General features: G+C 35.8%; 1 protein-coding gene across 4 annotated transcripts in view; it reads right to left on the minus strand.

Annotated features, from left to right (window-relative positions):
* The window catches only part of BABAM2 (BRISC and BRCA1 A complex member 2), a 171,436-nt gene that overhangs the window by 79,779 nt on the left and 67,781 nt on the right, over positions 1 to 23,876 (minus strand). The gene's annotated exons all lie outside the window — the stretch shown is intronic.

Here is a 23,876-nt window from a genome sequence, read left to right on the forward strand (position 1 = left end):
ATATTAGTACTTAAAAGTACTAATTACTATAGTGATTTCTTTAAAATATAAAAATAAAATTCCTGGGTTACCAAGTATGCAGTAGTGTAGTAGCTCTCCTTCAACTAGGTAAACTATAAATTTCAGTAAAGATACAGATTTCATTTTTTGGAATTCTTGGTTTAACACTAACATCAGATGCAGATGCCAAAGAATTTTTTAAAATGTTATAATATCACTGAGTTATGACCACAGATTTTATATTTGTTATTTTTCAAAGTAGCATATGGTCAAAATTTTTTGTTGTATTAAACTCCTACTTATCTTTTGGACAAAAAACATTTCTGCAATCAGAAATTTATATCTAGAAGTCACTGTCCCCAAGTTTCATGCAAATTAAACCCATGCATTTCTTTCAGCAAAGACTACATACTCCATAAAAGTACTGTAAGAAAAAGAAATCTATGCTAAATACAAGTCAATGCATTCACAGTTGAGGTTTTCTTTATATCAGAACAATCAGTTACAGCTTTGGGATCATCTAGAACAAATTGTTTCTGGTTAGGATCTGACAGCCCTCCAATTCATAAATCACATACAGTACAAACCAGTGTATTTCTGCTATGCACAACTTCATTTAAGCTCTTAACCTCTACATAGAAAGTAATGTTAGTGGTGCAGTCACCTTCATTGACAGCAAATACCATGGTGCCACTTGCTGCTCACAAATAAATGCACATGTTTGTGCATATGTACACAGCAACTTGCCAAGATGCATTTGTTTTCATCCGTTTTGGAAAAATAAGAGAGGAAACAGATAACCTAGCAAATATGTGCTCAAAGCAGGATCAACATGGTGCAGAGTGCCCTGGTATGCTCTGTCCTATAGGCAGCTGTGAGGAAGGAACATGCAAACCACTTAAATATTGTTAGGAGACCCTGCCCTATCTGGGGAGAAAAAAAAATAAAGCGACTGCTGAGTGGTTTCAGGAAGGCAACCTCGTGGCATTTGAAGCTTTGGCAGGACTGAAACTGTTAAAGTCCAGAGAGACTTGCTGCATACCAGCTATTACGTGCAGAATACAACATGCCAAGAAACTTAGTGATAAGCTGCAGGGAAGAATAGGTCTTAAAAAAGCCTAATTGTCTTAGATGAAAAATGAGACGGAGCTGACAGTGTTTTCTTAAATTCTGCCTTGGTGTGCAGCTCGCTTCTGACAGCTGAAAGAAAACTGTACTTTCAGAACTGCCTGTGAAACGGTCACGAGAACACTGTAGCTGGAAATCAGAATAGTTTTAACCCGAATTTGCAGGACAACACTCTATGTGAGTAGTGAGGACAAACTATAGCTGTTGTCCTGTTGGGGTACGATCAGTTTACAGTTGGGATTATATGACATGGTTCTCTGTAACTGCAATGGACAGGATCTCGTGATCCAATATGTTCCCTTAAGTGTTACATTTTCAAATGGTACTATCTTCTACACTAGAAGAACCAGAATAGTTTACAAAACCTTTATCAACAAGACAAACAACAACAAAATATATGCAAGAGTGCAATTCACCCTGACCTTTCCCCCAGTATTTTACATATTTCTATCATTAAGGAAAAAAAATAAGGAACAGCTTTCAATCCTGAAGCTGAGTATGGCATTAACTGGCTTTTTCCCATTAATTTTCTAATTGTCAATCAAATGAAAAGAACTATTAAGACAGATTAAACTAATGATTTAAAAGATTTTATTTTAATAGGTATTCTTCAAGAGATGACAAGTACATATAATGGTTAGGTTGACGAGAAGCTCAATGCGACCCAGTGACGTGCACTTGCAGCCCAGAAAGCCAACTGTATCCTGGGCTGGATCAAAAGCAGTGTGACCAGCAGGTCGAGGGAGGTGATTCTCCCCCTCTACTCTGCTCTTGTGACACCCCACCTGGACTACTGTGCCCAGCTCTGGGGTCCCCAAGAAAATAAAGATATGGATGTGTTGGAGTGAGTTTAAAGGAGGGCCATGAAGATGCTCAGAGGGTTGAGAACCTCTCCTGTGAAGACCAGCTGAGGAAGCTGGGGCTGTTCAGCCTGGAGAAGAGAAGGCTCTGAGGAGACCTTATAGCACCTTCCAGAAGCTAAAGGGGGCTACAAGAGAGCTGAGGAGGAAACTTTTCACAAGGGCATGTAGTGACAGGACAAGGGCTTTGCATTGAAAGAGGGTAGGTTTAGATTAGATATAAGGAAGAAATTCTTCACTTTTGAAGGTGGTGAGACATGGAACAGGTTGCCCAGAGAAGCTGTGGATGCCCTGAAAATCCCTGAAAGTGTTGGGTGAATGGGACCCAGACTGAATGGGACTTCGAGCAACCTGTCCTGTGGAAGATGCCCCTGCTCATGGCAGGGGATTGGAACTAGATGATCTTTAAGGTCCCTTCCAACCCAAACCATTCTATAATTTTGCAATATAATACATCCACTTTTGTGTGTATACAGCTCTTCCAAGACCATATTATTTTGTTTGTAAGTCTTTTCAAATAATTTGTTTTTACAGAACAGAATCTACATGCATTTTACAGGCTACATGGACAATAAACCCCTTACTTAGACTTGCATTTATGATTAGTGCAGTAGATGTGTACATATAGTTTGACACCATGGAGAAGACCAGTTTCTAGAATACCAGCAGGTGCTTACAGATTACAGGAAGTCAAAACAAGGAAAAAGAAAAACCCAACTCCAAAACAGACTAGGTGAACACCACTAGAGCATCCATTACCACGTACAGTAATATTACATTCTATTTTCTACACTCACTAGTGGCTTCTTTAATATGAAGATTCATGCCAGTGGAAAAAAAAACACACAACCACATAAATCATCACTGTATGTGATTTGCATGTTAAGCTGCAGTAAAATTAAGTGTGTAGTAAGAGCAATAAATTGAGACATGATCTTTTTCCATTTACAAAAATACCACACAACAAACACTACTGCAACTCTTGCTGCCAGCAGAGCACTATATTATGTTCATACAGCTACTGTCCAGTGCAAATCCACATTAAGAAATTGGTATTCTTCTATAACTACCACTTGTCAAATGGTTGCATATTTGCAGCCCTGAGAAATGAAAATTGTAATTTAAAAAAGACCCAAACCCCCAGCATTCCTATAGGTTTTAAAAGATGCAGTGCAGTAACACCATGAAACTGCTTAACCTTATTGCTCAGGTGGCTCCGGATTTACAACAAGCTCCCTTCTATCTGACACCATACCATTTATTCCTTTCAGACTTTGTTACTTTTATTTATGCTTGGCAGAACTGCATTCAATGCTAGTATGTCTGTTAAAACTGCCGTTTATAAAACTAAACCAAAACCACATGTTCTGCAGATAAACTGTGGAAAACTTTTCAACTAATAGACCTTTTTGATGTTGTCCGTGCCAGTTACAAATTAACTCCTTGAGCTCTCTCTCTCCTGGTCATCTCTAAAAACTTGTCAGTCATTAGGTGAGAAGACGAAGCCTTCTATTACCAGGCAACAACATTTGCCCAGAACAGGGGCTGAGATCCTTCCAGTACACCAAGGGGTCCAAAGGCAAAGGTTGTTTTAATGCTTCTTATCAAACTCTGCACCGGGAGCATCTTCCCTTTTCCCATTCGGAATGTGTATTTATATAAAAGAATAGGCCAGACTTAAATAGAGCAGCAAAGTGAAAATCGCCTCTATTCTTGTTTTTCAGTTGGCTTCATAAGAGAGAGTGACATCCAATTGCTTTGCCAATATTAGCCCCTTTTAGGAAAAAAAAAAAAAGAGGCTGTTGAACTAAAGTCACATTTCATTTTTTAATATTTAAGTAGCCATGCTTCTTGTCCTCATAATTTGTATTTAACTCATGACACTTAAGCTAGATGATTTTATTAAACAAATTAATTTTATTTTCAAGAAAAAATGATTTTGTAAAAATTAAGAATGGCAATTTTCTATAAATGTTAGATGCCAAGGTTAGAACTGCCATAACACAGTGCCATTTTACACTCACAGAACTTCTTCCACGCAGGACTCTGCAGAAGGTATTACTAAAATGACTTCTAACTGAACGGAGAACACATCCTGGGCAACAGGAATGCTGAGGTTTAAAATCTGAATGTAAAAATGCTTGAGATCATTAGTTAAGTACATGCTAATGAACACCTTCTAATTTTTCCACAACAGTCTCACGCCTGATAGTAAGAATACCCAACTTCTAGTGTTGGATTTTTACACCACAGTGCTCTAGATTTTCACAGTGCCTTTCTGCCATCTTGCTACTATTTATTTTTTTTAAATAATCTTTTCCTCATTTCAGAAAATGTCCATTCAAATTAAACAGGAAAAAAAATGGATACACCATTTAACACTAAAAATAAATAGTTTTCTTTCTCAAGAACTGCAAGAGGTTTCCTATGTTTACAAAGTACTTTGCACAGGGGGATTGATCCTTGATTAAACCTCCAAAGTAATGTGGTGGGAAAAGAACAACAAAAAAAAATCTAGAAATTTTCAACCCAAAGCTTTTTTTGCTATTGCAGAAATCTAGCAACAATTTACAAGAATAAATAAAGCTTTTCATAAACAGAAAGCTCATGGTATTTGATTCTAATTTACCCTCTGTCTGCTTAGCCAGTGCAGATAAAAGGTTCATCAAGTACGTATCTTCAAAACTCAAGAATGAGAGGCCATGTGAAAATATAAATGCAGCACAGAACACATGAAAATGGAAACTTTAACACATTTAGAATTTTTTCCCCCAAAATACTTCATGAAAAGACTTTGGGTATTACAAAACCCCAAAGAAAAACTTAAAATCCTTCTTCCAATTGTATCAGCACTGTCTAAACAATCATTTGTTAGTTTTCCATTCGTATTAATCTCAATTTACATTCAAATGCATTCTTCAATGTTTACAGCTGCTCCCTTTGCAAGATACTTAATCTTTTTACAAAGTTAGTATGAGTTGTTTATGAAAATTATCATCAAACTCACTTTAAATACACCATCCAAACAGCATTGTTTTCTTGTATCCTACCTACTGTAATTGAAAACTGGGAATTTACTGGAACTGACAATTTATTATGAGTCAGATGGTTGATAGCCAGTCCAACCAAAACATCTGCTCCACACAGTCACAACTGCTATAACCCATTTCCTCTTGTGCCTGGAGTCCAACCAATTTGTACATTACAGTTCCTTTGCCTTAAAGATGCAGACTCTGGAAAATCAGTCATTACCTTTTCTTAGTTATCAACAAAGAATTGCCTTGCAGCCTCTGATTAGAGTATACTTTTGAGAGGAGGTATTTCTGTATTTGGCACACAAGTGCAATTCCCTGCACAAAACAGCAATGGATAAAGCAGTAAGTACCCTAGTCCTATGGTGGGCAGCAGCAGGACCTGTCTTTCCATGGAAGTGAAAGACTTGAGAGGCAGGAGGCATGAGACTGGAAGAACGTGCAATGGACTGATGCATATATCAAGGACATGGCATTAGGAACTTGGTTTAGCGTGAGTAACAAGAATGAGAAGAAAAGAAACTTAGAATTTGGTAGAAAGGATGGGAAGGTATGTGCAGGAAGAGTACTGGCATGCTTTGGGGAGGACAAGCCACTTCTGGCCTAGGGGACTGTAGGAAATGAGACAAAGGAGCTGGGCTTCTGGTAGGGCTCTTAAGTTGGTACTGCAGGTACACAAGGCAATTGGTTGGGGGATAAAAGTGAGGGAAGAAACAGAACACAAACTGTTCAACCTACTGTTCCTTTGAGAAACGAGATGCCACACAGACAGCTGATACTGCAAATGCCTCCCAACAATATGGTCAGGGTAAATCTGCTTCAGGAGGTTACCAGCCCCAGCGGACGGCTCCTACCTCTTCCTGGAGGTTTCTGACATCTCACCTCTCACAATCCTCAATAATTGCTTTTGTGGTATGACTAATTGAAGGAATGGAAAAGTCCAACAAATGGGGAAGTGATTGCTTAAAATAAGCAATGAATAAACTCAATTTACAACTTAATGATGTAATGCAGCTTGTGGAGGAAGGTGGAATAAAAAAGCAGAATATGGAGGAGAACAGTGGACTGAGGAGACATTGATCTTAGCACAAGCTGGCTGCAAATGCTAAATGGATATTTTAACAGACACTTACTAGACTATGGTACCACTGAGCCCTACCAAGTTAGTCAGCTTCACTGAAGTTGAGCACAAAATTCCTATTTCAGGATCCTTTCTGGAGAAAGAAAGGTCTCCAGAAGAGAAATGCATGAAAATAACATGCATTCAGAAAGGTAATTTATGTTAGGGTAAAACTTATCCCATGTAATTCCATGTGATACATACCTGTAACAAACTTATGAAAACCTGATTAGAGAAACAAACAATAGAATTTGTTTTGAAGCTGAAATGGGAATTGCATCAGAGAAGAATACATAACACTTGTATATTATGTTTGTTTCATTAGTACTAACAGGCTTCTTTCATCACAAGAGTTAGAAAAGTTTGGCCTTTTCCCACCAAAAGTCAGAGTGCAATAATGTGAAAAACAACTGTCCAATAAAGCACAAGAAACTGTTGCAGTTTCACTAGCCAGCTTCGATACAAGCAGTTACATGTTCCCTCAACCTTTTTCTATATCTAATGTTTTTTTTTTGTGTGTGTTTTTTTTTTTTTTTTTTTTTTTTTTTAAATAACAAAACACACTAGGGGAAAGCAGGCTAAGGAATGTGAAGTGGCAAACGAGACTGAGAAATCTGCTTCACTCAGAGAATATATAATTATTCCAGGAAATTCTTTCTCCTGTCTTCCAGGAAACCCACCAGGTCTGATCAAGGAGTGCTGATTCTTTAAATAGGATCTTTAATAAAAACAAAGGCACTTGCATGCACTGCCCATGGCATCAAAGCATTCCAAACACAGCCCCTCTCCCAAGGTAATGCAGCAAAACACTCACCTCTGTCTGGGCAAAGCTCACATTTGAGCTCAGCGTAATCCCTAATTCAAAAGTTACTTTGTGAAATTTGAAAAGTAAGCTTCTAGGACAATATCCTGAGTTTTCTTAATTAAGCAAAATAAAATAAATAAATATTTACTGAGCATTAAAATTATCAGCAAGACCTCCAAGTATACTGTTGAGCACTGATAACTGAACATGAAAACAATGGATGTTACACAAACAGTGCAACATCCCAGGGTTTTTTAATTGTCATTGTTCAGGTTTTTTTTTTTTTTTTTTTTTTTTTTTTTTTCAACTTTTACACAGGAGCCTATTTTACCTATACTACATTTTTTATTATGGTCATGGCAATTTACAACTACTTTCACAATATCATTGACCGTTAGAGTTAGGTAAAGAATGCTGTTAGGAAAAGAAACCACAAATGGTTAAAAAGAAAGAACAAAATTCTTGTCCATGAAAATACATGCTAGATTCACAACTTTCAAGATTAATATAATTTAATATGATAAAAATTAATGTAGTTTGACATTATAAAAAGTTGCAGTGACACTTTCAGCACAACAATACTTGTTTGCTTAGGTCTGAAAGACAATCTCAGAAAACAAGGCGGATTTCTTCGAAGGTCAAAAACATGTTTTGGCAAGTTTGGAACTCAAATTTGAAATAAATAATCTAGGTGTGGCACAGTATAAAATTAATACTGGGTGCAATATAAAATTAATATTTTTGAACTGATTTCAAGCAAGCTAAAATTTTCTATACATTCATTTCTATATGCAAGAGATACAAAATACATTTGCAAGCAAGGACCATCCTATCATACTGACTGAATCTAAGTCCTCACTGAACAACTGCATTTATTAGTTACGTTTTGATGACAGTATAGTAGGGAATATTTAATATTTTTAAAAGAGACTGATATGTAAGATGCTCATGATCTTAAATTTCAACTCATCCAACAAAACCTAAGTATAAGTACATTTGCTCCATATACTCCAATATCAGGTACAACAAATAAGACTAAAACCCAGCATTTACACAGTTTGGAATGCATCTGCAAGTGAATTAAAATTTAAATTTAAAAAAACCCCACAAAATAGGAAGAAATGTTAGAAATCTAGATTGCTGGGTGGTAATCTCTGACCTGATTTTTCTGTGCATTCATGGAAAAGCACTTTTCTTTCCTCAATTTATTGAACACTACAGAGGAGTACTGCTTAATTTTTGTTTTGTTTCCTTCTAAGCTGATTTCTAAGCAGAATGCATAAGTCATGAAGTTATAATAAAACACTACAGTTTTACCATTAAAAAAGTTAACCTGAAAGACACACACGCCCCCAGTTCCTCTGATGAAGTTTTGTAGGCAGGAAGGAGATTCCCACACTACCATATCTCTCCTGGAACCTCATGCAAAGCACCTTGAGGTTGACAGGAGCACCCTGCCTCTGCCAGCACCAGCTGATAATGGGATGAACAAAGTTTTCAGAGACTGCAAACTTAGGTTTTAACTGTTCTTAAGGAGTGAGCAGCAGTTGCATCCACTCAAACCAAGCTAATGTTGCCGTGGCTTGACAAACAGCTTTTTGTCTGTAAACCAAAGGCACCACAAAAACAGTTCTTGATGATCAAGCTCTTATTTTTTTAGCAACAAACACTCCAGTAAGCTACTTCAATGGCTACTGGCAGAATGAAGGAGAGCATAAGCTGAGCAACTGCATGAGAATCTGGTTGTAAGGATAAGACTGAAAGTTTATGTTTACTTATAAGCATGTATCCTATACAAACAACTCTTCAAAGCTTGATTGTAAACAAAAATCGACTTTTTTACAAAATGATTCTATGTATGGTCAACATGCTCTAAGCTCCTTAAAAAGTTATGTTAGAAAGTTATGGGTAAACAGCAAGCAAAGAACAAGTGGTATTAAAATTAATACCAAGACTAATAATACCAGCATCCTAAATCAGGAATCATCTGGACATCTGGGTGAAGCAGAGAGAGTGAAGAAAGAAGCACTTTACTCTGTTCATCTGGGCTTTGCATATTGGCGACAGACACGTCAATTCTGGGCAAGCATTACATTCAGTCACATGTATTTATAGTTCTGCATGCATTTTCAGTGCATGGACAACTCTTTTCATCAGTGTTTTAAATGCTTGCTACTTGAAATTTTTATTAAAGAACAATTCAAGATTTATGATGTAGTGATATAATTTATTCTAGGACTGTCTGGGTAGAGACACTATTACCTTGTCATGTGCCAAGGTATTTCCTTGCTAACAACAGTCACTGACAGGCATTTACTTCACACATATCTCTGCATTGCCATCTACTTTTTACACTTTGAACACTGAGAAGAACTGTACTAAGAACTACAAATGCGGATCAGCATCCACCTTTGAAGGATGCTCACGTTCAAAGACCATGAGACAGGACAACTTTTTGTGTATCTATCTATCTATCTAGTCTGAATTACTTTAAACACTATAAAGTGCACTTATAATATTTCCAAATGCAAAAATACATTTTCGATGCTCTCAGAAATGAGCAAATAGAAATAAAAATAAAACATAAGATACTTTCCATTTAGATGACTGCTTCCTAAACATGTGGTTATGATACATTTTTTTAAGGTAAGCCCTGTTTTTAAACTTGCTTTCCCAGATAAAGATTTTGGTACACATGAAACTTGGAATTCAAATCCCTGGCTTTCATCAAGACTCGAATCTCTCAAGCCATCTCTTCAGATGACCGGACTATAATTTATTTAGAAAGTAATATTTGCATTCTTTTCTCCAATTTTACTGATTTCCCATCTCTTTAAAAATAGTAATGTCATTGCAGAGGCCAAAGAACATTCAACTCATATCCACTGGAACCCAAAATCTCCTAATAAAAGTCCAAATACTTAACTAAAGGACAAAGAGACCATTAATACAGTTCTAAATAAAATAATTTTCCTGCCAAGCCAATTTTCAAATTGCCAAGTACAGCTCTTCTATACACGCAAATTTATATTTTATGTAAGCAGACTGACAAAACAAACAGAACAGATTAGTATACAGGGCTCATGACTGAAAGAAGATTCAGGGGTAAGTTACATTTGAGAAGACTGTGTGTATTTGTGCAAGTAAGGATCTGAGGTACAGAGCTCAGTCTTAGAACAACAGTATGACTCTAACAAGAGTATTATTTTAAAGATAAAGAAATAGCTCATTGATATAATTAATAAATCTCAATCAAAAAGGAGAGTAAAAGTTAAAATACTGCAAAAGAGACATCAATCAAGTATTTCTGTAACCATGTTGTGGTTGGAAGTCAGCATAATTTATTTCTTAAATCAATCCAACTTTTTAATAAAAGCTTTTCCTCTACTCTCCACATATTCTTATATGTTTCTGATTCAGTGAATATCTCTGCAGAATCAGAAATACTATAGATTACATGGGTCACAACAAGAATGCCGGAGTAAAGCCATATTCTGAGCTACAGCTTCAGTGAACCAGGAAGTACCAACAAGATTTCACAGATGAAAAAGTGAATAATCAACATGTAAGGCAAAAACAAGCAAAGCTGAACTTGCTCAGTGGTCTAAGTTAAACCTGCTCAGTGGTCTTGCACCACTACAGCTTATCTCTGCTGACCTAATTTAAAAATACGAAACATTTTGTTTTAAAAGAAAGTGTCAGTATTAGAAGTATTAACTATATGAGCTGTTTTGTCAATTGCTGCTTCCTGAAAATAACAAGAATGTTTCTTATCAAAGTCCACAGGACCTTTGATGCACAAACTGTTATTCTGCATTCCTGTGTCAAGGGTATAATATTTGTACTTCTTTTCCAAAGAATTCTATTATCCCCTTGCCTCATTATTACATTTAGATCTAAGGTTTAAGATCTACAGGATCTTAAAATGAGAGTGTATGTCTGTGTGGGGTATTCTTTTTTTTGGACAAAGAATATGGAAGCCAGAGCATCCTGTCCCCTTGAGCCTTATTTACAAACATTCATCTTTCCAACAAACTACGTTCTTGTAAATGTAAAGTGTAAATGTATACAGATGTCTCAAAGAGTAATAGCACATTACTGTAATAAAAATAAAACTTCTGCAGTGAGAAGAGAAACACAGCTTTTCTCTTGCATTTCTGTGAAGGTGGATCCTGATACAGGTTATAAGCAGGACACTCTAATGAGTGATAAAAGCTTTAACAGGCAAAAATGGTTGTGACAGTGGTCTTTCAGGATTCACATCTGTACTGGTATGTAAATCAGGTGCATAATGTGAGGAAGAATTCACAGGTGTAGTCTCTATTCTATATATAATAAAAAAAGTCACATTCTGTGACAGTCTGTGTCAAGAGAGGTCTTTGGAACTTAGAGTGTGAGACAGTAACCCTTGTACTTCAGCATACTGCTTGGGTTAAGGCTGACTCATCTGTTGTTTACCTTGCCCAAGACAGTGCCTGAAACATGGGGTGTCCAGCTCAGATGTAGCCCCACCGAATTAAAATTGTGGTTGCTAGAATAATACATCATGCATTTCCAGATGAAAGACTGACTCCATCACTGACATTTCCCTGATTACTGACTCAGAAAAGATCACCAGATCTTTCCCCCTATCTGTTCCATCAGTGCATCCATCACCAACTCAGGATAAAGAATTTGAAGAAGTACAGTTAAACTCTTACGGTGTCTGGAGCTGTGTTTCGAGGCAAAAGATTAAGGTTCAAAGGTCACTAATATACCACCCTTGAATTTTTGAAGTTTTTCCTCACACTTTCTCATAATACCTGTTCCAAGGTTCAGGGATAATTTTCTGTAAAGGTGATGCAAGTTCCAACGCTGTCACAAGGCCCCAAAACCCTTGCATATGTTCAACAGCTTCAGTACAGCATCTCAGCATGCACAAATCAACAGGGCAGAATATCCTCTGTTCTTGGCCAGATATTTAGCTTTCTGACCATAAAACAGCACTGTATTCTTTGGCAAGGTGGGTGATCTCATCACACACAAGCAAGACTTGGATCATCACAATGGAGTTTGAACTGGAAGTTTCTTACCCTGTCCTGTAGGAGAGAGCATTTAATTGTTGCATTTTACTTTTTTTTTCTTTTTTCTTATCTTTAAAACACTGAATTTAAGGAATTGATTACATTCTTTTCAGAAGTTTTCTGAAATAATGCAAATTTGATGTTCAAACTTCACAACTGATGGGATTTGCTGGACGGTTATTCACTGAGTTTCTGCAATTATGAACAGTTAAGGTTTCATAGGGGACTGAAAGACAACAGTAACTCTTCTACTTCCCACTTCTTCATGAACCTCAATTCCCCTACAGGCATCAGTTTCAAAATAATGTAGTCCTTTATTTGTGTTGTGTATGCACACCTATAGTGTGGTCCACTACGACACTTATTTGGGGACAAAATATTAAGAATTTTAAGGAGAGCTTAATAAAGTGCAAATTTGGAAGTCCTTTCAAAATAGCATAAGAAAACCAAAGTAACTTCCAGCCAAAATCAGAGAAGCCAATACTTAAGATGTCATTGTAAAAGAAGAGATTAAACAGATAATGTTAAATAATAATATTTAAATTCCCATGTACATTATTAAACTGTAAGACTGCAACCATAGAGCCTTTTCTACTAAGAAGCCACTTGGAAAACAGTTCTGTTTATCAGTGACAAAACTGCAGTCAACAGCATTTTAAGGATCAAGGGAGAGGGAAGATTCAAGTCACACACATTCTGGGAATTTTTTAAAATTGCCAAATTCAGGTCAGTTTTTCTAATTAATCCTGCTACCATCAGCAGCTTGATTTTTGCAAGTCTATGTAAAATTCTAAAGTATTGATATCTTGTGCAAAATTCCTCTTTTTTTTAATCTTATGGCATTTATCTGGAAATATCATTTTTTTCTTTTACAAGTAAAAGCTAGAAGCCTATTCTATCTTGCTGTGTTCCAAATATTAAGACATTTTGGCACACCCTTTTCACTTTGTAGTTGCAAAAGTCACAAAAGCAGTCACAAAAGAAAACCTTCACAGTAGTCACAAAAGAAAACCATCTACATGTACATTCTGCCCCAACCCTCACAACCACCCAGTACATCAATTTTTACATGTTTGAAAATAGAGAAATATACTATAGAATGCAAGGAAAATATTTTAAGCTAGGTATCACCTCTAGCTTCAAATAAATAGGTTGTGAAACACAAGTTTTAGCCATGAGATAAAGCAGTGTAAAAGTCTACTCTAATTAAGACTGAATACATTAAAAAACCCCCACTAACTAGTAGCAATATGTTCCTTTTAGGATCTACAACAAGTCAGTCACTCATCAGAGTCATAATTGAAACAGCATACAACATCACATCTGGAATCCCAGAATGAGCTCTAATGTGAGATCTTGTAAACTATTAGGGAACAAGAAAACTAAAAAACTGTGAGTGTAGTAATAGAAATAGACTGTGATAGACTGCGTATTAAAAATAAATAAATAAATAAAATTAGGAGGTATCCATGAAGCACGTGAATATTTTGTCACAATAAAAGGAACCATTAGGCATCAATACAGAAATCCAACAACATCTTAATTTTATTTTACAGCTATGCAAAGAATGGATCTTCCTTTGTATCAACTCTATAGTTCTGCAGTCTATATATCCATAGGATTAATCAAAAAATTCTGCTAGCAAAGTGATAGCCATATGTTTCTGTTGTGTGCAGTTCATCAGCAATATAACTACTCATGTTTCAGTGAAAATTTTAATAGACTTAACTTCAAATAAATCTATCTGCATTTTCATTTACACTTGTAAAAGCAAGGATAAATAATCAATTTAATGACTTGCTTCAAAAACTGCTCTAAATTTATGGTTACATCCAATACTTACCTAGACTTGAAATCCAATAAAAGTCACTGTAATCCTAGCATCTCTGAAAATAGTAAATACTGGAAAACAAATCAGTCTATCCAGAAATACAACTTCTACTTACAGTAGTTTCATTCTACAATCTAAATACAGCTTCACAGAGTTAGATACACTGGGAATGGACTCTCATTTTTAGTTTTGCCGGATACTTCTTTCAAAGGTGTAGCTGTTTGCTACAGTAAAAATTACCGTATTTTACTTACACTGTTTTCAAACAATTCAAGAAATAGCACTGACTGCAACTGATGGTGAAGTGTCCCACAGCTGAGTATGTTCAAGAACAGTATTTCAAGAGAAGATATAACAATTTATTAATCTTTACCTTCCTTTGCACAATGTTATCTTCGCAATGATAAGCTCTTCAGACATAGCCATGGCTGACATATACAGGTGCACCTACGCATATGTACATGTACAGGTTCTTTTAAGAGAACTTATGCTCTAGTTACCAGATGGTCACTGCAGTAATTAGCTCAAATGAAACAGAAGTGAAGATCCTTCCATTCTCTCACTTTTTTGCTGCTTCATTTGGGATTCACACTACAGTCTTGCCAAGTTCTGACCTTTCAGCCCAGACAGTTACTCACGTCATGAACACAAACTTCCCATTAACTATGAAACTCAAGAGTTTTCCCTCTCCAGGCAGCATCGTTAACTGCTCGATCTGCAATAGAAGCTACTCCTTCTACTTATACTTGGCACTACAGCAATCTCCAGAAAGTGCTGTCTCGACCAAGCCTTGATTTCTCTTGAGTGGTCCCCAGACTCTGTGAGCAATATTAAATAGAAATTGTTAAATATTCTTTGGAAATAATGACTGTCTTGGCTTCCTGTGAACACATGCTTTTTAGCCCCTACAGTCTATGTCAACCAGTATGAAAACTTCTAGAGTCTTCAGAGTTTTCCAGCAGATCTTCTTCCAAAAGTACTTTGCTGGGTTTTAACACTCTCCCAATGTTATCAATGGTAATATGTATACACATAAAAAGAAATTTTCAATATTTTCCTTCTTCCCTAATCAAATTGTGCCATTTCCTTTTGTCTTCCTCCACATTCAGTTCCTCACTACCTTAAACTAACTGAAGGACTTCTTAAAGGTTTTTGTTTGGTTTGGGGGTTGCTTTTTTAATATATTATTTATTTCCATGGCATATGCCATATTTCTTGAAACAGATGTTTCAAACGTTTCAGCTCTTTCAGCCCAAAATACAAGCTGGTTACTCAAACATCCATGTTGGTTTTCATTCAGGACAATGGCACCTACTTGACACTAGTTCCTCTTAAGGGTACCCTATGTCCAAACAGATGTGCTGATGATATAAGTGGTTGGTTGGTTGTTTTTAATAAACATAGAACAGATATCCTTTTCCATTAGGATGAGTCAATACCTGCAGATTTGTATCTCTTTTCTTCCCCCAAAACTTTCATCTCATTCATTCTGAGATCAGTTTAAACCCCACTGCATTAATCAAGGATAGAGTGTTCCCATATTAAGAGATACTCTCTGCAGGTATTTTTGTATCTATGAAATTGTTTCCAAGATGCTTTACATTAAAACTTTAATCTTCACAAGATTACTATAATTATTAGTTTCACTATAATAACTGGGTTTGTGGCAACCACATGCTTGATGCTCTGTTGTTAAAAGAGGAACAGTCCCTTTTATAAGTCTTAACTATCTGGAAGGCAGATGTATAAAGATACCAGGAAAGTCCAGAAACAAAATTAAACATCCCAGGGTTTTTTCCTAATATTGTTTGCTTTGTATTCTAACTGACTCATTTTTTATAGCTCTCACAAAAAATTATCTTAGAACAAGAAAAGGAATTAACTGAAGGGCATTTTTTGTCATAGCCAGTTTCACTGTGGAACACACTTCTTTGTGAGATACAGTTATTTGAAAAAAAGGGAGAACAGAACAGACACACTCAGACAATATAATCACTGATGCCACATTTCCTTAGGAAACTGAGCTAAAACTACAGCTAAATGAACAACATGGTTTATCTGAAATACAGTAGAGAAACCCCTGATGCAAAATACACATAAAGAATTCCTTCATGGAAATGTGTTCAGAGGATGTCAGCAGTACTCCATTCTTTCTAGAAGTTATTTCCAATTGAAAAGCCATTCTTGAGAAGGAAAAATGGAAGTCTATGCTGTTGAACAGGCAGATAGATGGCTGAGATGCCTATGATAGATATTTGCAGCAAGTCCATGATATGTTGGACTTAAAGTTTGATTAGCCTAAAAAGTGGAGGCTCAAGACCAATGGTGAAATGACTGTTGTTCATGCAGCTCCTCAGACAGAGTCATCTATCCAGTTTCTGAGAAAACAGTTTAAGACAAAATGTTGCCTTGATTAATAGAAAGACGAAAAACAAAACAGGAGGTAAATCTGTAAAAACTCCTCATGTGAGATCAGAATTTAGATTACTCTTCCTTGATTGAAATTATTTTTGAAAATAGAAAAACTGGACATCTGTTAGGGGAAGGAGAAATAAGAAATGCAGAGTGGGCACAGACACTTCTAGTGCTCATCAGTTCATAATGTACTCCTTGAACAAAGCGGATGAGCTCTTACTGCTTGATGAATAAAATGAAGATGATACTGCTGAAAACTTTATTTAAAACCTACTCATGCTGGTGATGATCCACACACTTAGAACATTCACTACCAGACCATAGCAAAAGTGCTACACCTCATATAATATTTCACAGACTCAACAATTGTCCCTTTGTTTCAGTTCAAATAAAATGTTTCGGTGCACTGTTCATTAACATGAATAATACAATCCTTTCTTCAATTCTGAGAAACACTTTGTTTCACTATGCTTACATGAAGGGACCTTTCTCTTTCACTGGAAAAGGCTCCCCATGGAAGTGGTCACAGCACTAAGCCTGACAGAGTTCAAGAAGCATTTGGGCAATACTCTCAGGCACAGGGTGTGACTCTTGGGGATGGTCCTGTGCAGGGCCAGGAGTTGAACTTGATGATCCTTGTGGGTCCCTTCCACCTCAGGATATTCTGTGATTCTCTAAATCCCCATACTTTGTGACCTGCTAAGTTGACTATACAAAAAGCACTGGTGGACTAATTGGCAAGAATATAGAAACGTGTTTCCTTTGAAGATCAGAGATGCTGTATCAGATTAGATTTTGAAACAGGCAAAATAAGAGGAAATACTCTGCTGAGTCTTCATGGTACAGAAGCTCATTTCTAGTTATATTCCTTGAAATTTCCATCAATTTCATACAAAATACGAAGTGATGCCACTCTTCTTCTGTGTTTTCAAAGGCAAAATGCATATATGACAATAAATGGGACTACAGCTTACTGTCATAACGTGGTAGACCAGTCATATAGCGCACTGACTTTTCAAGTATTTTTCAACATTTCAATATTTCAGCTATTTTTCGTTTATTCTGTGATGCTCATGATCAACTACATCAGCTAGGAAAAGGTTTAATCCTTAGAAGAATATGTACATTCCCAGTGACTTAAACACTGTTCTTTAATCTAACATAGTAAAATTATTTGTTAATGCCAAGTCCAATAGGAGATCCTTTTTCTTGGCTGTAATTCTACAGGGAACTTAGGTAATGGAATGAAAAACTTGAGCTTTAAACAAGTGCTGGCACAAACCTAGTTGCAGTAACCAGAGCAACCTTAAGCAGTGTTGTAGTTACCTGATGTCTGCTCACTCAACTACCTTTTTATGAGCCTTAGGCAGTTTCTGAATATATATCTTTGCACTAATTCCCACTTAAAGTTGGATTTAATTAGATAAATTTAGGACATTACAGTCCTCACCACAAGTGATGTGCAACATTATTCTAATGAAGAAGTTTAGTAGATATTTGCCAACTTTGACAAAATCTTTGTTAGTGGATATCAGACACAGAGTAAATAATGATGTTTAATTTCACTTAAATTATAAATTATGTCACTTCATATATTTTGAATCAGTGAAAAACTTCTGTCTGCCTTCATATTTTCTCAACACCTAACTTCTGGTTTTTTTTAAACAAGGAAAGTTAAGTATCTTCCATATTTCAGCACCTGAAAAAGTAACGAAATGTGATCTGAAGGTACCCAGCTGTGATATTGAGAAAACTAAGTTACCCTCATTAATTATTAAAGAAAACAAAACTCAACAAGAAAGGTAACAAACTTCTGACACCACTACCAACAGTAAGTTAGCCATGAGTAAGACTGATGTGTGTTGGGACCTACGGTGTTCTCTGTCTGAAAGACAGCACTGAGTCTACAATCAGAAGATAAACAGATCTTAGACAACATAGAGCTTCTCCAGGCATATAGAAAATTCCAAGGACTTTGCCAAGAATATTGTAGACATGATTAAGATACCTTCCAATACTGCTTCTGAAAGTCAAGACATCTCATTTTATTATGCTTTTCACTCAGATTAATTAAATAAATTTCATATAAGGAAGGTTTTGTTCTCATTGATGTATTGGGGGCTTAGTAGGTTCCAGCACAATTCAGAGCAGGTAAGGAAGAAGATGAAAGCCACTGTCTGTAGAATAGCAAGAAATACTGTGGCACTAACCAACCAGACCTCTAGTGCTAAGGGTTGAGCTCTGTGTTGAGAAAACTTGGCTAAATAATGACAGGTTTTGCTGAAGTGACACTGAAGATATCAGCAATCCAGACACTGGCAACAGGCAGCTCAGCACTGGGAACACCAATGCTTGTGTATTGAATCATGTTGGTATCATCATAAAATTTCATCAATAAGTTTCTTTCATAGAGTTCTGGATTATGCATAGGGCAGCCAGAAGAAGACAGAAAGAAATGAGCCCATTCCTCTACTCAGGTTTGCTTTGATCAACCTGATACCTCAACACCTTGAGCTGCTGTTTACATCTGAAGACCTGAATGCTCCCTTACCAATGAAGGTAGGAAGAGAATGACACCTAAGTCACACTGAAAGCCTATTTCATGTTAAATGAATTTGATGCATGCCGTTGTTCACACAGAGAGAGTCAAACATAATTTCTACTGTCTTCTACTTCCTTTTAACATATTGAACTGACATCAGATAGTTTAAATAAAGCAGCACATAAGCATTTGCAAAGTACTTATCATTCAAAATATCTGTAATCTTAAATTCATAAATACATGCCCCTTTAAGCTGCCAGTAGCAATTGCAACTATTACTTAAAACAGATTAAAACAGTATTTAAAAGATAACCTATGACTAAAGCTAAAAATGTTTTAAACAATCACTTATAACCTTTTCAGTTTGTTTGAAATTAATAAAATTGCTCATTTCCTCTCTACCTCCAACACTGCTGTATCAAAGGATATTACATGAAGACTTAAAAACATCTACTGAATGACAGCTCCCTAAATTGCATAAAGTTCAACCATGATAAACAAATACTCAAATGGACAAAGATTAGCACATGGAACAGCTTGTACTCACCTATTAATAAATATCATACTAAATTTAGGTTGACAGCCACAACTAAATTAGCAGATGAAGCAATTATTGTATTTGATACTCCATGGCTTAAAAATCATAACTACTGGAATCTATTTCTGGTCTGTCACTACATGACTCTAGCAAAACATCATACACCCACTTCCCAGTTTTAAAATGTGGAGATTAATATATCTTATCAGTGGTGCTACAGGGCTTAAGTCCATATTTCTAAACTGTTAGATTCTGATTGCAAAGTTCTCCATCAATGCTGCAGAAAGGAAACCCATTAATCTCAATTCCTTTAACTACCACCATCTTTGTGAACAAGAAAGAATTTCAACTTGCAGAAGCATTTCCAGTATGACAGCTATCACTGCCACCACAGAATTCCTTTAATAGTAAATGAATGAAAGAATAATTCATCTGATGAGCCGAATTTCAGCCTGATGCTTTTATTGGATTAATAAATCTCTGAAAACAGGATTCATAATATTGATGCAGAAATATTGAGACAAACTCAAAACTATTAATGGTGCAAAAGACACCACTTCAAATGCTTTCACCTGTCTGAACCAGTTTTGCTGCTTTGACACACCTACAATTCTTGTATATATTTATCCCTCTGAAACATAGATCAAGCACATAACATAAAGAGGCCTTTATACATAATGCCATATAATTACCCTTCCCATTTCAGATTGTTTGAAAATCTGTGTTTGTGAATGTAGTTCTGTGATCATGATCCTATTGACCTCAATGAGGGCAGAGTCCACCTCATGGAATAAAAAACACAGTCTCTTAACTGGCCCAAACTGCACCCATTGGGTCAATTAGACCAACCTTTATAGAAAGATACCTGAAATATTTGTTTTAAAAAAAAAGAACACAACTTGTTTCACAACAGGAGACATAACACTTCTTGCCTTGATCACTTTCCAGCATCATAAACCTCTTATTTTTTCTAACACAAGCACAGGGAAGTGAAACTACTAGCTAGTCCTTTCCTACAATATGAAGTGTAATGAATATTTCTTTACAAAACAGGGAAGAAAACCCACCAAGTATGAGGTACACACTTGTTCTTCACTCCAGTCAAAACTTTGGTTTAAAGCTAGAAATCAATTCTTTTTTTATGGTAGTTGGGTATATCAGTGCTTCCTTGTTTCCAAATGACTTCATTCTCATTACTGAATAATCAGTTACTCTGGTTATTTGTACTATTATTTTCAGTATTTGTGTAAAAAAAACTGAGAAGCAAGATTTAGTGAAGCCACATCATCATTCCAAAAAGTTATATGGCAATATATATTCCATACTGTGTAATTCTCTATAAATGCATTGCTTTATAGGTGTTATTTTATTGATTAAAATCTATGTTATACATCCCATATTTGCAACACATCTAACTTTCTACAAAACACACTGTAGGAAAAACACAACAGAAAGAAGTAAACTTCATTCTCGTCGCCCTAATCCTTTAGAGAAATAATTAAAAAAAGACAAACAAGGAAAAGGAATCCTTTTACTGCTCTGAAATTAAAAGCACACGTTAAGCACAAGCACACTTATTGAAAAGTTGTCTACCTGCTTTTCAGCATGTAAACGCCTTCAAATCCCTGGAATAGCTGTACAATCAATAATTTGTTAAGGAAACAAATTTAAAACTGCAATAAAAAAATCAAAACATTGTATCAATTTGGAACTGTATCCACTAATAAGTTTTAAATATTTCCCCCTCATTTTACATATGAAAACTCAAGAGATTATGTGACTTGTTCCTTCTGCATCAAATCGAATCTATTTAAGAACCTCAGTGGAAACCAAAACAGAATATAATATTTGTGTTTCCTAATCCTTTATGTTACCTCACCATGAGATAAGGAAAGAGAAGACTCTGATGCTCACTCTGCAACAGTGGCTTTAAAGATATTAGTATGTTTTGTCTTTACAGAGAATGACATGTGTTGCACGCTTATGTGTAATATACCTATCTGTGCAACACCCATGGAAACAAAAGAGCACAAAGGGTCCATATTATGCTCAACAATTTTGGTCACTTAAAGGTGAGGTTGAGATTAAGAATTTTGGTATTACTGCTGAACTTGAAAAGGAAATGTACTGTTAAAAATGGAATGCAAATTGAAAAACAGTGGTGTTCACTTTTGAACTTTTATGATTTCACAATCATAAAATAAAATGCAATATTTTCCCACCATAAATATCAATGCCCAGGAATTTGCCATCTTTCTTGAAAGAAATACAAAACATATTGAAGAGTAATAAATAAACATTTTGCTAACAATTACATTTGTACACTACCAGGATAGAACTGCTCTGAAGACCTCTCTTCTCTTCATATGCTAATTCCTGGAACACACACAGTATCAAGTTCATTTACTTTTTCTTTATTTTACAGGCAAGCTTCTAAAAAACTGCAAGTGATAACAGTCTCTAGGTATGGCGGGGGAATTAGGCCCAGTATGCAGAGAAAGATTTACAGAAATAGAAGAAAAATAAGTAGATGTCTAAAAATTAACTTTTTATGTTTCTGTTCTTAGAAAAATTTGAATTTTAAATCCAATATTCATCAAAGCTAAAACATTCATCATTAACAATATGTAGTTCAGACTACTTCTTCCCCTGCCAACAAAATCTTTTTTTCAGACACAATATTCCTTCATGTGCTATTTGGAGGGAATTAGGGAAATATTTCTCTGCAATAAAAATTCCCTCTGTATTTTTTTCACTCTGTTCCAACTTAACCAAACAAGAAAGCATAACACACATCCTTTTATGGTTAAAAAGATCCTGACCAGGGTACTTAATGTTCTTGGACAAGCGATGCCCACATTACCACAACATTTTCTTGACTTAACACAGTTTGAAGATGAGGATGATGCTTTACATGCTCCAGGCTGAATAGATTTGTTAGGAAGACATGTCCTGACAGATATGCTTAAGAGAATAAGGTCATTGATTAATCAAGAAAGGAGTCCATTAAAATAATGGAATTAATATATTTGCAGATGGTTACTTAACAGGACACTGTCAAGGTATTTTTGTCAATTTTCAAATATTCCCTTCTCAATCAGCATTAATAAATGCTTTGTTCTGTATTTGTCTAGCTTTCATTGTGTTAGAAGCTGGCTTGTAATTAATGGCTGCAAAAAAAAAAAAAAAAGGCATAAATAGTCCTAAACTAATAGTTTACTTAAAAATAGTAAATCGAGCGTTTCCAAATACTTTATTTTCCATGTAATAATAGTTTTGAAGGACCTGAATGCACTCATGCTCAGGAGAAACAGGTAAATATCTGGAGACAATACTGTCAGAGTTTCAAACTAGTGTTTTCAAAAGTTTACATGCAGTAAGCTTCCAAAGTATTAATCTCAAGAAGAATCTTTTTCATTGTATTTTTCAAAGAACACAAGATTAGAACACAAAGATGAAGAGATAAGACTTGTTTCCACTCTTTCTCTGTGATTCAAAAAGCACACTTAATGCGTTTTGTACAGCTGTAAATATCTTAATTGGAAGTACCTTCCAAAATTGACTTAATATGGTAATGCAGGGATTATTCATCTTTCTCTACAAATTCAGACTCTTGTTTTTTCTGTCCAATCCCAAAATAGCTTTTGCATACTAAATGAGCAGTTAACAGTCTTCATATTGAAAACTTACTACTGATCATCTTAGCTTACATTAAAGGGAGAGATTTCCTTCACAGTAACAGTGATAATCATCTCAGTGGAGGAAGAAGAAAACCAGCTGCACTGTGATCTACCACAAATGTTCCTGCACTGATCACTTGACTAAAGATTTATTTTTAAACCGTATAATCCCTTAGATGGGCATTCCCAAATTGATTTAAACAACACTGATAGAGGATTAGGTTGCAGGAAGGAGTTTACAAATAAATTCAACCAAATGTCTTGGTGCTAACCAAGTGTAAATATTCTACTTGAGTATTCATCCCACTTGAGCAAAATTGTTCTAAAACTTTTCGGATGATGAAAAGGTTTTGAATGTCAGCAAGTTTCTCATTCTAATGTACACACATTGTAATAATTTTTCTCTCTTTTAATTTGGTTTCACGTTCAGTGCATACATAAGCACCCTTTTCAGATGCCTTCCCACTCTCTTCCCTCCTTTCCCTATCCTGCCTTTACTCATGAAAGATAACTAAGTTCACAGAAGCCCTATGATCATCAGCAGTCCAGTAGAGGAGACACACAACTGATTACTCCACCAAATATTGTGACAGGTAAATTGAGTTTGCTACGAACAGCAGCAACTGAGGGGTCAACCAATGAAAACATGTCCCATCTTCTCATTTGATAAACTGCTACGCAGAACACGTGGGAGAAAAAAAATGGAATAGCGTAGAGATTCAAGAAGACAAGAGATTAAACCTGTACAAAATGAAGCTTCACTATTTCTACTGCTCACGAATCTGGTTGCTTTACTTAAAACCTACATCCATGTGTGCCAGAAAACTGCCCCAGAAGAGGAGTCCTACTAAGCACACACTTT

This window comes from Chiroxiphia lanceolata, chromosome 3 (assembly GCF_009829145.1).
Source record: "Chiroxiphia lanceolata isolate bChiLan1 chromosome 3, bChiLan1.pri, whole genome shotgun sequence".
Lineage (NCBI taxonomy): Eukaryota > Metazoa > Chordata > Aves > Passeriformes > Pipridae > Chiroxiphia > Chiroxiphia lanceolata.